This window comes from Dipodomys spectabilis, unplaced genomic scaffold (assembly GCF_019054845.1).
Source record: "Dipodomys spectabilis isolate Male_0828 unplaced genomic scaffold, ASM1905484v1 ptg000094l, whole genome shotgun sequence".
In the NCBI taxonomy this organism is placed as follows: Eukaryota; Metazoa; Chordata; class Mammalia; order Rodentia; family Heteromyidae; genus Dipodomys; species Dipodomys spectabilis.
The window spans coordinates 6,819,784-6,837,379 of NW_024870771.1; the positions used below are offsets into that span (position 1 = coordinate 6,819,784).

Sequence of the window (17,596 nt, forward strand, 5' to 3'; positions counted from 1 at the left end):
CTTCGAGGTCTTTGATCTATTTGGAGTTGATTCTTGTGCAGGGTGATATATAAGGATCTAACTTTAGTTTTCTACGGGTGTTTAACCAATTTTGCCAGTACCATTTACTGAACAGGCTGTCTTTCTTCCATTCTTTTTTTTGGCTCCCTTATCGAAGATTAGAGCGGCCATAGGTCTGCGGGTTCATTTCTGGGTCTTTGGTTCTGTTCCATTGGTCCTCAGGTCTGTTCTTGTGCCAGTACTAAGCCATTTTGATTACTATGGCTTTGTAGTAGAGTTTGCAATTTGGTATTGATATTCCTCCAGCACTGTTCTTTCTGCTAAGGATTGTTTTTGCTATTTGGGATCTTTTATTTTCCATATGAATTTTTGGAATGCTTCTTCTATTTCATTGAAGAATGAAGTTGGGATATTGATGAGTAAATTGCATTGACTTTGTAGATAGCCTTTGGCAGTATTGCCATTTCATGATGTTAATCCTCCCAATCCAGGAGCATGGGAGGTTTTTCCATTTCCTTAGTTCTGCTTAAAAACCGTTTCAGGTTTTTAAAGTTTTCATCATAGAGATCCTTCACTTCTTTAGTTAACTCCTAGCTTAAGATATGGAACCAACCCAGATGCCCCTCAGTAGATGAATGGCTCAAGAAAATTGGTATATACAATGGAATTCTATGCTTCCAACAGAAAGAATAACACCACTCCATTTGCTAGGAAATGGAAAGACTTGGAAAAAAATCATATTAAGTGAAGTAAGCCAGAACCAAAGAAATATAGGTCCCATGGTTTCCCTTATTTGCAATAATTAGTATATGTCTAGGGTAATCTTATCAGATGAGCTCAAAGGCTATGTACACATGACCATATAAGAAGATGCTGAGTGAAATGAACCCAAAGATATGGACATAAGAGTTTTTTCTTTTTTGTTGTTATTTTAAATGTACTATGTGATTCTTTTCTTTGTTTCCTTTGTATGTTCTTCCTCCTATGGTATATCCCTGTTGTCACTGTATTTGATTTTGGTACCTTGTATCTTGTATATACATTTATCTAATTTGGGGAGGGGAAGGGGAATAACAAAATGCTGGAACAAGGACACAGGATGACCCATCGCAACAATGATACTCACAAGACACTACGTTGGAAATGAACTTTACAACTTCAGGGTGGGGGGAGTGAAGGAGGTAGGGGAGGGAAGGGATAGAGAGAGAAAAACAAAGGAGAGGGTAGCAATGGCCAATAAGAAATGTACTCATTAACTTATTGATGTAACTGTAAGCTCTCTGTACAGCATCTTTACAAGAAAATAAGATCTTTTAAGGTATTATTTTAATGTAGGCACTTGTGGCTATAAACTTTCATTGTAACATTGCCTATGCTGTATCCCCAAAACTCTTTATTTTATATTTTAATTCTCATTACATTTTAAAAACTCATTCCTCATTCAACAAAGTATTGTTCAGTCTCCACATATTTGAATACATTCTGTGGTTTCTTTTGCTGTTGAGTTTTAAGTTTTATTTCATGATGATCTGATAGAACACAGGGCATTATTCCAATTTTCTTTTATTTGCTAAGATTTTCTTTGTGTCCTTAATTTTTTTTAAATTTTTTTGGGTCTGGTCGTGGGGCCTGAACTCTGGGCCTGGGCGTTGTCCCTCAGCTCTTCACCTCAAGGCTAGCGCTCTACCACTTGAGACACAGTGCCACTTCCGGCTTTTTTTTTCTGTTTATGTGGTGCTGAGGAATCGAACCCAGCCTCATGATGCAAGGCAAGTGCTCTACCACTGAGCCACCTTCCCAGCCTATGTGTTCTTAATTATGATCAGTTTTATAGAACTTTCTTCAGGCTGCTAAGAAGACTGTATTTTACAACATCTAGGTAAAATAGTCTGTTTATCTGTTAAGTCCATTGGACCTATGGTATCAATTAATTCTGAGGTTTGTGTATTGATTTTTGGTCTATGTGATTATCAGAAAGAGTGATTGAAATCTTCCTCTATCATTTTATTATATCTATTTTATTCTTTCTGAACTTTTGAATTCAGTAGTGTTTGTATAGTAGCATGTACCAAACTTCGGCACATATATGTCAATGATTTTAGATGCTTGTCAGAGTTTGGTGACAATGCTGCCTTAAAGTGTTCACTTACATTTTTAAAAATACAGACAAAGTTGAATTGTACAAGTGGAGCTGTGGCTCAAGTGGTAGAATGCTAGCCTTGAGCAAATAACAAATAAGCTAAGGGACAAGCACTCAGACCTTGAGTTCAAGCCCCTCAAAACGTAAAATGTTCTATTTATGTATTTATTTACTTTTCTTATAAGTAATTGCTAGAGTATTTTAGATTTTGCCAGAAAACCATGCAGACATCTAGGTACAAAGAACAAAGAAAAGGTTTATTGCCAGTAAAGGGGCCGGCAAGACCCCTTCCCACAAGGGAGAAGTGAGAAGAAGTGCAGTTTATTGTCTGAGGTGACCGATATAACCTAGGAGGTTTAGGAGGGGCTAGATGGGCTACCCTTGTGTAGATGTGAGGGCCAGGGGCTTCATCATGGTGGACTAGGATTTATGGCTGCTGCCCAAATAGTAAATAAGGGGCCTTGTAGCTGCCCAAACCTAAAGGTCACTCTAAGGGACTCTTGTTGCCTTATATGGTGGTAGCTGCCCCAGAGAAGTGCACGAGGTAAAGGGGTGTTGGAGCTGATTATTTATTATCTCTACTAAATAGTCCTAGTGTTGCCTAGGAAGGGAGCATGCTAAGGTGTGGAGAAGGAAGAAGCATACTAAGCAATGGGAAAGCAGCTCATTGGCTAACAGTAATCCTACACAAAATAGATCTTTTCTTCCATATATATAGTTAGATATATCATATCTATTGATTCTTTTTACTTCTTCATACTTGATTTTGTTGTTTACATAAACTGTTAAAGGATCCCACCTCTTTGCATCTGTAGTTTAAGTGGAAATACATTTGGATTGTATGAGAGCATTGAGATTTGGGGCTTGATGTTATTGTAGCATTCCCTGGATATCCTGACAGATACAAGTGATTAAAAAAATGACAACTATGTTTGACTCTTTTTTATTTTTATTTTTTTTAATTTTAATTTTATTTTTTTATTGTGAAAATACTGTACAGAGGGGTTATAATTACATGGGCAAGATAATAAGTACATTTCTTATCAAGCATTGTAGCCTCCTCCTTTGTTTCCCCTTCCCATCCCTTCCCATCCTCCCCCCCCCCACCAAAGTTGTAAAGTTCGTTTTCGACATAACGACTTGTACTTCTCATTGTTGCGATGGGTCCACCTGTATCCCTATTTAAATGACTTGTTTTTCCCCCTTCCCTTCCACAAATTGTTTGACTCTTTTTATCATGGAAAGCCACATTCACTAACTAATTGAAAGAGGGCAGAAGTTCATAATTGTTCATGCTTATGGAAATGGAAAAGGTATCCATTACCTTACAAGTGGCCTTGCTGTTAGGCCCTTCCAGAAAACCACACAGACACCCAAGCACATAGGACAAAGAAAGGTTTATTGCCAGCAAAGGGACTGGCAAGGCTCTTTCTCACACAGGAGAAGCAGCACGATCAGTATCAGAGGTGACCTTTATAACCTAGAGGGGCCAGGAGATGGGAACTTTGATGTGGATGTGTGGCCCAGGGGCTTCATCATGGTGGGCTAGGATTTATGGCAGCTGCCCAAATAGTAGATAAGGGGCTGCAGCTGCCCAGACTGAAGGTCACTGGATGGCTGGGTTTCTTGTTACCTTAAATGGTTGTAACTTCCCCAATGGAGTGCCATCTCAAGGTAAAGGGGAGAGGAGGCCCATGATTAGCTGCAAGCACCAAATGGGCCTGGTGCTCTATTTACTGCCTGCACCAAACAGGCCTAGTGATGAACTCTCTGGGAAGTGCCTTCTAGGTTCTGGGAAAGAAGCATAGGCTATGGGAAAGGAGTCTATTGGACAAACACTCACAGTCTACCAGAGCCATAACCTTTCAGTCTGCCATTGCTCAACTACATATTTGTTGGTGACCAAGTTAACACTTACTCATTTCAATAGTGCTTTTCTGTCATGGCCAATCATTCTATCTCCCATGTTAGGAAAATGAGGCTTTAGACAGTCTTTACGGATCATTCCCTCTTTTAGATTTGCTGATGTCAGCTATGCGCTCTCAAGAAAGGTTCCCTATCTTTCCTAACCAAAACACTGAATCATTTGTCTCTTATACTACTAAAGAAAAAAATGTATTGTGAATAGCACTAAATCCTGAAATAATGTCTGTCATTCCTAATATTATAGGTCATTTCTAATATTATAGACACACTGACTTCACTCCAGACACATTTAGGAAGCATAAAAGTATTAGAACTCCTTCCAGAGAGGCAGAGATGGGAAAAATCAAGGGTCAAGTCAAAAGTTAGTGAGATCTTTATCTCAAAAAATAAGTTGGAGGCTCAAGGTATGGCTCAAGTGATTGAGCGACAATGCAGTACTTCAGAGGCCTTGATTTATTTTAATTATTTTTGTGCTAGTAGTGGGGATTGAATTTAGGGTCAGGGCACCACATAGACTTTTCTTTGAGAAAGTAGAATCTTTTCACTGAATTCATCTTTAAAGCTAAGAAAAGCATGGAGGTGAGTAATAAAATCAGCTCTGTTTTAAAAAAAGACTCACAATATGTTAGTGTATAAATGTAAAATTCTGTGGAGAAATGGAATGGGAATTCAGTGAGAAAAATAGTCACAATATCTTGCACTGTTAGAGAAGAAATTACTGATGTATTTTAATAACAGAATAATTGTGAGAATTAACCACGGTATTTATGTGTATTTTGCTGTTGTTAGTTGTGGGGTTTGAACTCAGGGTCTGTGTGCTGTCCCTGAGCCTCTTTGTTCTCACAGCTAGTGCTCTACCACTTGAGTCAATGCCACTTCTGGTTTTTGAGTGGTTAATTGGAGATGAGAGTCTCACAGGGACTCTTCCTACAGTGGCTAGCTTTAAACTGAATCCTCACACCTAGCCTTCTGAGTAGCTAGGATTACAGCGCTGAGCTTTATGTGTATTTTAAAGTACAATATCTTAATGTAATTGAAGACATCAAGTACTCTAGAAGTTGGACTTAATTGCAGATTGAGTATCTGTAAACTGAAACCTGGAGATCAAAATCAGGTTAGCGATGTCTTTTGTTGTTGTTGAAATATCTGTAACCCCAGCTGCTCAGGAGGCAGACAGAGGAGAATCAAGTCTTGAGGACAGCCTAAGAAAAGTCAGTGAGATCCATTCTGAGAAATAAGGCAAAAAGACAAATATGGCTCAATGGTAGGGATCACAGCTACAGGCCCTGGGTTCAATCCGCCATATAGCAAAAATACCAAGCAAAATGCTCAACATTTGCTATTTTTTGAGACAAAATTCACACCCGGAAACCTTTTGTTTCACGAACCCAGTTACTAAAATATTGTATAAAATTACATTCATGTGTTGAAGAAACATAAATTAGTGTTTAAAATTGGATCCGATTTCCAAGATATCTCATGTATATGTAAAGACTCCAAAATTGGAAAAATTGCAAATTACAAAAACCATTTGGTCTCCACCGTATGTGTATCTTAACATCCATTAAAATCTAATTGATGTCATCAGAAAAAACCCTTCCTTGGAAGTGTGGCTCGTGCTGCTGAGGATGGCAGAATAGAGAGGGCTGTTTTTGCTGAGCACAGGCTTAGGTGGTCTTGCTCCAATGGGGCTCTAGCCCGTGCATGGACCAAGGCGGCGGCGCTGGGAGGGGGGGAGCAAGGGGGACGGGGCTGTGTGTGCCAGAGCCGCTCCTATACCTCGGTGTGTGTGTGTATGTGTGTGTGTGACAGCCACAAAGGGTGTAAGACCTTGGCAAGACCTTGGCTTGCCGCGGAGGGGGGGGGGTGCGCGGCGGAGGGGACCCTGCCATCCCGGGTCGGTCCACGCCGGGCTCGGGGAGGCGGCCTGGCCCCGGGCTCCGGGTCGATCTACCCCGGATGCCCCCACTAGGCCGCCCGCCAGGAAGGCAAGCGCCCTCACCGGGCCCGGGACCGCGTCCGCCCGGGGACCAGCGACCACCGCCGCTGGAGCTACCGAGGCGTTTTAAAAGCGCGAGGCCTGGGCTGGAGGCGTGGCGAGGCGGTTAGCGCGAGTCTCCATCTCAGTAGGAAACAAAGCGGAACAAAAACCGGAGCCCGAACCACTTTCACTTACAAGAAGTGAGCAAAAGCCACAGCGGCGTTCCAGAATGTCCAGTTCCATCCCGCGTCAGCAGGAAGTAGGCCCCGCACGAAGTTAGCCCACACCAAAGTCTCCAACAATCCCTCCGCGTGCCCGCGCCGCCCCGCGCGCGCCCCCGCCGCCCCGCGCGCGTCCCCGCCAAGCGCCCGGCGGACGCCGTCCCGGGAGCGCGCACGCGGCGGCGTCACGTGCTCGGCGCGTCCCCGCCGTGGCGCGCCCGGAGCGGAAGTGAGGTCGGCGGCTCCGGTGGCTGCGCAGCGTCGGGGAGCGCGGGCTGCGGTGAGGCGGGCCAGCCCAGCGAGCGGGAGAGCGGCTTCGGGAGGCGGCCGAGCGCGGGACGAGCGGCCCAGCCTGCGGCTGAGGAGTCTCCGCGGCGCTGCTCCGCGCCTCACCCCGCGCCGAGCCCGCCCGGGCCGGCGTGCGCCGGTCACCGAGGAGGCCCAGGCTGCCGAGCGCGGCGCAGTGAGGTGAGTGGGGGCGGCGGGTGACGGGGGTGGCACGCGCGCCCTCCGCGCCGGGCTGCGGGCCGGGCCCGGGCTGCAGGGTCGGCGACGCGGCCCGGCCGGAAGTGCGGCGCTTTGTGCGCCGACCCAGGGCGGCGCCAAGGTCGGGCCCGCGGCCCGTCGCGCTTTGTCCCCTGCCAGCGGGCTGGGGGCCGAGGGGGCGGGGCGCGGGCAGGTGCGGGAGGGCGGCGGACGCCGCGCCACGTCCGGGATGCGGTCCGGGCCATTGCCCCCCGCGCCGCGCCGCGCCCGGCGTGCGGTCCGGCCCGATATCCCTCGCACCGCGCCCGGGATGCGGTCTGGGATGCGGTCCAGGCCGATGCCCCCCGCGCCGCGCTCGGTTTCGTAGAGGTCGCGGGGAGGAGGGGAGAGTGCGAGCGGCCTGGACCGGGAGCGACGGGACGGCTGTTCTCCGAAGATCCCGGCGGTTTTAGTCTTTCCGAATGTAACTTAGCCTAGCTACAAAGTAAAACTCCATTTGTCTGGAGCAAACCGAGCATCCTTGAACGACGTTAGCTCGGTGTTTAAGGCTTTCTTGGGAAAGGACGTTTCGGGTGTAATCGTGGTTGCCCTAAGAAGGAACTGGACATTTCTCTTTCTGAGTGTGGGATGATCACCTATTGCAATGTGGGAATTAACGTTTGGTCATTGAAGCCACACATAAACACCTTGGGAGTGCACTGGCGAGCAACTATGCTTTTAAAAATGAAAGGTTTAGATATGTTGTTTGTACTCCTTAAACTCTCCAGCCAACCTTTTTTTTTTTTTTGTAATTCCAGATTTATTTTAAAAAAATGAAAGATTTTGGGCTGGGAAGGTGGTTCAGTGGAAGAGTGCTTGCCTAGTATGCATGAAGTCCCCGGTTCGATTCCTCAGTACCACATAAACAGAAAAGGCTGGAAGTGGCGCTGTGGCTCAAGTGGTAGAGTGCTAACCTTGAGCAAAAAGAGGCTCAGGGACAGTGACCAGGCCCTGAGTTAAAGCCTCAGGACTCTCAAAAAAAAATTTTTTTTAAATGAAAGATTTTAGGTTAAATGAAAGATTTTTGGTTTTGGCAGGACACGTTTTTAAACCTTGGTGTAGGTTGAGAAGTATTAATGGGTTTTTGTTTTGACAGCCAACATTTGAGCGAGCTAAACTAGTTTTCCTACTGTTGAAGCCACTGTGATGGAAGTTGTGGTGATTTTGCTTTTCTTTCTGAAAAGATCCTTGTTTTTCATGTTTCTCTTGCAACATTTGATATGCCAGGAAAGCTTTAAGATGAGTTAAAATTAATTGTGTTTGTGACCCAAGTGCAAGGTAAGATCTGATAGAAGAAGGAAACGATGAACTTTCAAAATTCCCAACTTCCTCTATGTTTGCTTTGCAGAGGTCAGTAAAAATACCTTAACAGGTACCCCTTCCTTCTTCATCTGCCCTTGAGAAGAACGGAAAGATTAGGCTCTATGCATGAGGCAGAGTCCCTGGAACCTAGAGGGGAGGAGGAAGCAGCATGTGCTATTCTAGTCAGGCCCTCTTTTCATCTCATCTAGCCCACTTCCATTTTTAAGTTTAGAGTAACAGTTGTAATGAGAAAGTTAGGTGAATTCTCACTAGTGGTAGAATAAGAAGAACATAACAGCATAGAAGTTTACAATTCAAATTGGAAAATAAAATCTGAAGTACATTTTAAAAATATTTTTTTATAGATTCTGTAGCTTAAATTTTTATCTTCCCGTCTTATATAGACTGTTTAGTTTCTGGACCAGCTGAGAACAATTTTAAAAACACCAATATTCTAGTATAAAAGAGTTACACATTTGTATGTCACTCTTTATTGTGCAAATACATGAATTTTTCCCGTAGAGTGTAAATTTTGGTTGTAAAAGTTTGGGGAATGGAGAGCTTTCTATTTTGTGCTTCTACTGTGTGTGTCATATATTACTGAGGATTGCTATTGCTGATGTTTTATATTTGTTTCTCTGGAGAAAATTTTAGCTCTTGGAATTAGGGTTGTTGATATGGAATGCTAAAATATGATATTTATATTTTATAACTTAAAATTTTGTAATTTTTTTATTTTTTATTTTTACTTTTTTGTTGGTTGTAGGGCTTGAACTCTGGGCCTGGGTGCTGTCCCTCAGCTAGCACTCTACCACTTGAGCCACAGTGCCACTTCCGGTTTTCTGAGTGGTTTATTGGAAATGAGTCTCACTGACTTTCCTTGCCTGGGCTGGCTTTGAACCGGGATCCTCAGATCTCAGTCTCCTGAGTAGTTAGGATTACAGGTGTGAGCCACCAGTGCTTAGCTTGTAATTACTATTTTGTGGGGAGACTTTGTTTAGATCTTGGTATAGTAAAACTATAGATAGCACAGGTGTATTTCTGTTAGTGTTAGATTTTAAGTTAAGGAATTTTTTGCCTTTTGGTAAGAGTGGTACTGAGGTTTGAATTCAGGGCCTTATTATTAGCCAGGCACTCTGCCAGTACTTGGGCCATACTGCATCTATTTTGCTTCAGTTATTTTTCAGGTAGGAGCTCTAGCCTTTGCCTGGGGTTACTCTCAGCTGCTCCTACCTCACATTGGTCTGGGGTCATAGGTAAGATCCATCATGCCCAGATAATTGATTGAGATGAGGTCTTGCTAACTTTATTGGGGCTGGTCTAAACCTTGGTTCTCCTGATATCTGCATCTTGAGTAGGTAGGATTACAGGTATGACCCACTATGCTCCAGCTGCCATACCATATTATTCTGAAATTTATCTTTAGATACAGATATCAGAAATGTATTAAGAATCTCACTCAAACAAGAATCTTAAAGAGTGATCCCTCTGGTATCATCTTTGGGATTGGTGTCCTTGGTGTATACCAGATCTGAGTAGAAAATTGGTGACCAGTGGCACTAGAGTCCCAAGTGGATTGCTGATGGTGAGATTTTTCTTTATCATTATGCAAATTTAGAAAGTACAACACTACAGTATATTGCCTTGTTCCTAATACTTACGCAGAGTTTACTAGGCATTTTATTGTGGGGGTTTTTGGTTGCAATTTTTCCATCTAACTCAGAATCCAAAGGATATCCACCTCTTGACTTTTAAATCTGTTTTAATCTAGACTCCCACAACCCCTCCCCCCATGCACACCTTTTGAGACCATCAACTTAATGTCCTGGACAGTGCCCTGCCTTTGGGGTTTGCCAGTCAGCATATTCCTTTTGATTCCTTGCTTTTGTCTGTAAACTGAAAGTTAAAATTTTAGTCTGCATTTGGCTTTTGCAATTGACACAGAATAGTTGATACTTCTGTCACATAAGGGTACACATAATAGATTTTTTTAAAACTCCTGGTGAACCATTGGATTTGTTTACTAAATAGGTATGCTTTGTTATTTCTGAATTAGAAATAAGTGCCTCAAATTAATATTGACTTAATGGAAAAAAGTCCCATGTTTTATTGGATGGATAGTTCTTCAGTTATTTATGCACATTTAAAAGGTATTTAGGGGGAAATCATCACGTGTTAGAATAGTGCAAACCTTTTTTAAAAATAATTTTTATTGCAATTAAGTGATTGCATAAATTCACAATACTGTGAGATAGTGATAGAGTCATAAAAACATTTTAACCTTCACTAGGCAAATGATCATTATCATGGTCTATAATGTTTGTGAAAGCTATGAGCTTTGACAATACAACTATTTCGTTTATTTACCATTGGTTTTTATTTTGTAACATTTTAAAGAACATTTATTAACTTTCACATTTACATGGGTTATAAGAAAGGTTTATCATATGGGACAAACTAAAATGAGGATATTAACTTGTATGAGATTGAACAGCACAAAACCAGTCATCCATTACTCTACCGTTGGCAGAGTAGGCCATCAAAATACTATGATGAGTTGGGTGCTTTCCATCCTACATTGCTTGGGAGTTTTTTTTTTTCTCTTACGATATTGGGCCATTCCACACGGTGGAACTTTATTATTCATAACCCATAATAACAAGTAGTGATAATAAGAAAATAGTTCATTGCAAGTCACAGAAGTTTTATATGGCATTTAATGTATGATATAGAAATATATCCTTTGATCGATTAACAGATAATATTTCTAAACATTCTTTTTTTTCTTTTTTTTAAATTATCTTTAAGTAGTTGCACAAAGAAGTTCTCATTCGGGGCTGGGAAGGTGGCTCAGTGGTAGAGTGCTTACCTTGCATGCATGAGGTCCTGGGTTCAATTCCGCAGCACCACATAAGCAGAAAAAGGTGGAAATGGCACTGTGGCTCAAGTGGTAGAGTGCTAGCCTTGAGCTGAAGAGCTGAGGGACAGTGCCAGGCCCAGAGTTCAGGCCCACAACCAACCAAAAAAAAAAAAAAAGAAGTTCTCATTCTACAAAACAGTATATGAGTACTAAGTGTCTGACAACGTTGTCACCCACCTCTCTTAACCTATCCCTCTCTCACTTTTTTTTCTTTGAGATTAGGTGATTACATAAATTTCACATATTTCACAGTATTGTGAAATAGTGATACTTAATGTCAAAAATACATTTTAACATTCACAAGGCAAATTGTCATTATCATGGTCTATACAGTTTTGGAATTCTATGAGCTTTGACATTACAAGTTACTTTTTCCACATCACGTGCTATTTACATTTCTTTCCTTTTGCTTAGTGTAGGCTGTTCCCACTTATTCTGTTCCTCCTCCTGGCTTCCCACTGTTGCATGCATATATCTACCATATATATAGTCTAGAACATGGAGTCATTTAGCAATGATATGACAAAATGGGTGGCTGTCCTTTGTTTCTTGAGTCCTGTTACTTTGCCATATCAGTACAACTATTTCTTCCACATTGGGTGATATGTGCCTTTTGTTTTAGTGTAAGCTGTTACCTCTCTCTCATTCCCTCCTGCCCATCGCTGCCCTTGAGTTGCTTAGTTCTTTTTAATCAATGTCCAGTGCAGCTGATGAACTCCTCTGTTATATATTTTCCCATTTCCCTCTGATTGTGTGTCCTCCTCTTAGCTTCCCTCAGATGTGCATACACACACACACACACACACACACACACACACACACACACACACCATATATGTGATCAGGAACATGGAGTCATTTAGTAATGATACGACAAGTTGAGTAAAGGTCCTTTGTTTCTTGAGTCCTGTTTACGTTGTCATATCTCCTTGCATTTTGGATTTAACATCCACACATCAGGGAGACCATGTGCCCTTTGTCTCTCTGCTCTTGGCTTATCTCACTCAAACTGGTTTTTCTAGTTCCATTCATTTCCCTGCGAATGCCATTATTTTGTCCTTTCTAATGGCTGCATAATATTCCATTGTATATAAGTACCACAGTTTTTGGATCCATTCATCTGTAGTGGGGCATCTGGGTTGTTTCCATATCTTGGCTATTGTGAACAGTGCTGCAAGTGAACATGGAGGTGCATTTGTCCTTGCATCCTGATTTGTTACTCAGGGTAGATGCCTAGTGGCGTAGCTCAGTCATAGGAGAGGCTTTCTGAGGTACCGCCAGACTGCTTTCTAAAGTGCTTGTATTAGTGTACATTCCCACCAGCCATGCAATAGGGTTCCTCTTTCTCCGCATCCCTGCCAGCATTTGTTGTTGGCTGAATTTAGGATGTTGATCATTCTGACTGGGGTAAGGCGGTATCTCAGGGTTGTTTTATTTGCATTTCCTTTACAGCCAGGGATAATGAACATTTCCTCATGTGTTGCTTTTCCATTTTTATCTCTTCTTCTGAGAAGTCTCTCTTTAGCTCCCTTGCCCATTTCATGATTGGTTTGTTAGATTTGGGAGGGATTAGTTTGAGTTCCCTGTATATAATGGATGTTAGGTCCTTGTCTGATCTATTGCTGGTAAATATTTTTTCTTAATTATTTGGCTGCCTTTCTAGTTTGATAGCTATGTCTTTAGCTGTGCAGAAACTTTTTATTTTAATGTAGTCTCATTTGTTGAATCTCTCCAATTTATTGTGACCCTGGGACTCTGTTGAGGAAGTTCCTGCCTGTGCCTATAAGTTCAGGTGTCTTTCCTGCTCTGTCCTGAGTAGTTTCAGAGTTTCAAGTTTGATCTTAAGGTCTTTAATCCATTTTGAGTTGATATTAGTGCATGGTGACAGGCTGGGGTCCACTTTTAATTTTCTACATGTGGCTGCCCAGTTTTCCCAGCACCAATATTTGAAGAGGCTATGCTTCTTCCATGAAGAAACATTTGGCTCCTTTGTCAAATATCAGCTGACTGTAAGTGTGTGGTTTTGTTTCTGGATCTTCTATTCTATTGGTCTTGGGGGTCTATTTTTGTGCCAATACCAAGCTGTCTTTGTTATTATGGCTCTATAATAGAACTTGAAATCTGGTATCATGATTCCCTCCCACGTTGTTTCGTTTGCCTAGAATTGCTTTGGCTATTCTAGGTCTTTTGTTGTTCCATATGAATTTTTGGATTGTTTTCTCTATTTCAGTAAAGAACATTGTTGGGATTTTGATGGGAATTGCATTGAATTTGTATATCAATTTTGGCAGTATGGCCATTTTCATTATATTCTGTCTATCCAAGAACATGGAAGGTATTTCCATTTCCTGTTATCCAGTGCAAGCCTTTTTATCAAATTGGAGAGAGAGACTTTTGGGGAAGTATCCTTTTTGAGCTGGTGATTGAATCTACTAGAGCTTTGGACATGCTAGGCAATTGAGCTACATCCCCAGCCCAACTTGTAATTTTTGTTTTTTCTACCACTTGAGCCTCAGCTCCACTTCCAGCTTTTTTTTCTGCTTATGTGGTGCTGAAGAATCGAACCCAGCGCCTCATGCATGCAAGGCAAACACTCTACCACTGAGCCACCAACTTGTAATTTTTCATTATTTTTGACCAGTTCAGAAAATGTAAAGATGCTTTCAGGAATATAGTTTCTATCTAATTTCAATCAGGATTTTAGAATTCAGATGTGGCTATATAAAACCCTTTTGTGGCAGATAAAGACGTTGTATTATTAATAGACTGTAAGGTCATTATGGGATGAGAACCCCTTTGGGGTTCAGTGCTTCTTTGGGGTATGCAGTTTGTGACTATCATGAGAAGTACAGGAATAGACATTCATGTACCAGCCTAAGTCTTATATCACTTGAACTTCCTGTTTTTCAGCTAGGGTCTTAGTTTTGCTGGTTCTGGCCTCACCAAATTCTTATTCCTACTTCTGCATAGTTGGAATTATAGGCATGAGCCACAGTACTGTGCACAATTCTTGGTGTGATCACGTTTCATTTTTCTTTGGGTTCATATCAAGGAGTGCAGTTTTGAGATTCTGTAACATAATTGCTGGGCTGTTCATGAGCTTTGTTGCCTGCTATCTGAAAACTCATGCTCAACTCACATGTAAAGGTATCTGTGAGGTTATAACCTAACTTGTGTCTATATAATCATCTATCTTGATTGTTGCTTGAACTCCAATACTTTTGTTCATTGTTCTTAAAATGCATTTTGCATTGTCTCATTTCTGTGCAAGTCAGGAAATTGGAAATGCTGACTGCCTTCTTAATTTTTCTCCTAATCATATTCTTCTTCTTCACTGAATTTCTGCTCTTCACTCAGCCTGGAGAGCGAGCATTATGCGCTTGTGACCTTTGACACATAGCCTGCAGAAAGAATATTATCTGATCTTTAACACTGTCTCAAGTTTCTTTCTTTTTAAAAATTCATTATAAGCCATTATAAGTGTGATTCCAAACAGTGGCTGTAATCTGTATGTGACTGATTAAAGTTGGATCAAAAATTTATATCTATGAACAATGCAGGTGTAAGATTTCACTTTGGCAAAAAATTCTGTTGGATAGTGATTTTTCAGGATCGTAAACTCAAAACTTTGGATGGTACTTTGCTTATTATCTAGAATTCAATTAAAGTCATCCTGGTGCAGAATAGTATTTGGAAAGTGTTTACTTCTTCAGAGATGGTGATTGAACCAGAGAAGTGGATGAAGTATCTTGAGGGCTTCTACAGTTCTTCTGTTGTAAATCTTGCAGAATTTAGTCACACATCACAGATCCTATGCTGGCCACATTTTTTCAGATGTTCATGAGTCACTTTCCGCAAATGGCTTCCATATTGGACATCCCAGATTGAGAACATTGGATGGTTCTGACTTAACCTTTTGACTGTGATGGAAGATTGTGTAGTTTTGGTTTAAGTCTGGGCACCAGTGGCTCACCCCTATAATCCTAGCTGAGATATGAGGATCACAGTTCAAAGCCAGGCTGGGCAGTAAATCTGATCTCCAATTAAGCAGGAGAAAAGCCAGAAATGAAGCTGTGGCTAAAGTGGGTAGTGTTCACTGTGAGCAAAAAAAGTTCAGGGACAGTGGCCCAGGACTGGCACCAAAGTAAAAAAGTAATCATAGGGCTGGGAAGGTGGCTCATTGGTAGAGTGCTTGCCTAGCATGCATGAGCCCCTGGGTTCAATTCCTCAGCACCACATAAGCAGAAAAAGCCGTAAGTGGTGCTGTGGCTCAAGTGGTAGAGTGCTAACCTTGAGCTGAAGAGCTGAGGGACAATGCCCAGGCCCAGAGTTCAGGCCCCCAAACCTACCAAAAAAATATAATCATTGAGATATTTGATATATTAATCACTGGTATTGCTTAGAATGGTCTTGTTCTGTGGGCCAGGCCAGGCTCAAACTCTTGATCCTCTTGCCTGTGTCTCCCAAGAGACCAATTTACAGACTAGGGTTTATTATAGGGGCTAAGGATATACTCTTTACTAGACTTCTTAGCTATTTTCTAAGCAAGTCAAATAAGCTTAAACATTGATGTGACTTGTTTTGTATTTTGTCTTTTAATGAAGTTTGATACATACAATGTTCTGAGGTGTATGTGTAGGTAAACAACACATCTTACTAATGTTGGAAATAGTGCAGAAAACATAAGCAAGTGTGTGTACTCTGCTTGCCTGAACTGTGCTCTGTTGAGGATATGGAGAAGGCAGGTACTTTGTAAACAAATAAGTTTATGTACTTTCTTGTTTTTATTTTTAAAACTAATCATTTTATAGAACAGTTTGAGGTTTGAAGCAAAATTGAACAGAATAAAATAAGCAAAAGACCACTGGTTGCATTGTAAATTAAAGATCCTCTTCTTACAATTACCTAAATCAGTGAGTTCTTTTTAGATCAGGAATAGCAAAAACTTTAAGAGGGCATGGGGCAGTAAAATTAGGAGGAGCTGGCTGAGAATCTCCAGGGAAAGGTAGAGTTCAGAGTGCTTTAAATTCTGGGACTTTGCAGGGGAAGCAAGATTTGTGTTTTTGTGTGTGTGTGTGTGTGTGTGTGTGTGTGTGTGTGTGTGTGTGTGTTTAACTCCCTTTGAGAGTTGGTTTTTGTCTTTTTTAAAACTTTATTAGCATGCATTAATTGTATAAAGAGTTTTAATTGTGATATTACCCATAAATGCATATACTTAGATTAAATTCACTCTATCATTCTTACAAGTACCGAGCGCTAACCGATTGCACAACTAGAGCTCCCACTCTTATCATTCTTATCCCTTATCAAACCCCTCCCTCCTTTTTAGAGGGTTTTGTTGTGCTGTTTTCATACATATATAATATGCTTAGGTATCCTATTCACCTTGTCAGCCTCTCCTTTCTTGTGTCTTATTGTTGGTTTCCCCCCAAACATCCTCTCACTATCAGGGCATTATTATTATTACTTCATATATAAGAGAAAATCTGATGTGTGTAGCATATGATAGAATATGGAATATGTATATATATATTTATAGCTAATTTTGTCTTTTTTTAGGAAAAAAGTTGTTTAAGAAATACAGAAAAGTGCAAAAGGAACACTAAACTCACCTCATCCAGAGGTAATCACTATTCATATTTTATGTATGTCCATTAAGATGTAGTTGTAACCAAAGATGTAAAAGAACTATTTAATGAGAACTATAAAAAGTTAAAGAAAGAAATTGCAGAAGACACTAGGAAATGGAAAGACCTCCCATGCTCCTGGATAGGCCGACTTAATATAGTAAAGATGGTGATACTTCCAAAATTAATATACAAATTCAATGCAATTCCTATTAAAATCCCAATGACGTACATCACTGAAATACAGAAAACAGTCCAAAAATTTATATGGAACAACAAAAGACCTAGAATAGCCAAAACAATTCTAGGGGATAAAGACAATATGGGAGGGCTATCCATGCCGAACTTCAAACTCTACTACAGAGCTATAATCACAAAGACAGCATGGTACTGGCACAAAAACAGACCCGAAGACCAATGGAACAGAATAGAAGATCCAGATATAAATCCACAGGCCTACAGCCAGCTGATATTCGACAAAGGAGCCAAAGACATACAATGGAAGAAACACAGCCTCTTCAACCGCTGGTGCTGGGAAAACTGGGCAGCCACATGCAGAAAACTAAAAGTGGACCCCAGCCTATCACCATGCACCAACATCAACTCAAAATGGATTAAAGACCTTAACATTAAACCTGAATCTCTGAAACTACTGCAGGACAGAGTAGGAGAGACACTTGAACTAATAGGCACAGGAAGGAACTTCCTGAACAGAGTCCCAGGGTCACAACAAGTTGGAGAGAGACTCGACAAATGGGACTACCTTAAAATAAAAAGCTTCTGCACAGCTAAATCTATCGCAACTAAGCTAGAAAGACAACCAACTAATTGGGAAAAAATATTTACCAGCAATATATCAGACAAGGGGTTAACATCCTGTATATACAGGGAACTCAAGAAACTAATCCCTCCCAAACCTAACAAACCAATTACTAAATGGGCAAGGGAACTAAA

General features: G+C 41.3%; 1 protein-coding gene across 3 annotated transcripts in view; it reads left to right on the forward strand.

Annotated features, from left to right (window-relative positions):
* Positions 1-6,503: 6,503 nt before the first annotated feature.
* Positions 6,504-17,596, forward strand: part of Fam168b (family with sequence similarity 168 member B) — a 40,731-nt gene continuing 29,638 nt past the window's right edge. For 2 of the 3 annotated variants that reach the window (XM_042685105.1, XM_042685107.1), the window contains exons 1-2: positions 6,504-6,736; positions 16,575-16,638. The gene's annotated coding sequence lies outside the window, so the exon portion shown is untranslated. The remainder of the gene's footprint in view (positions 6,737-16,574; positions 16,639-17,596) is intronic. The other variant, XM_042685106.1, reaches the window with a different exon arrangement.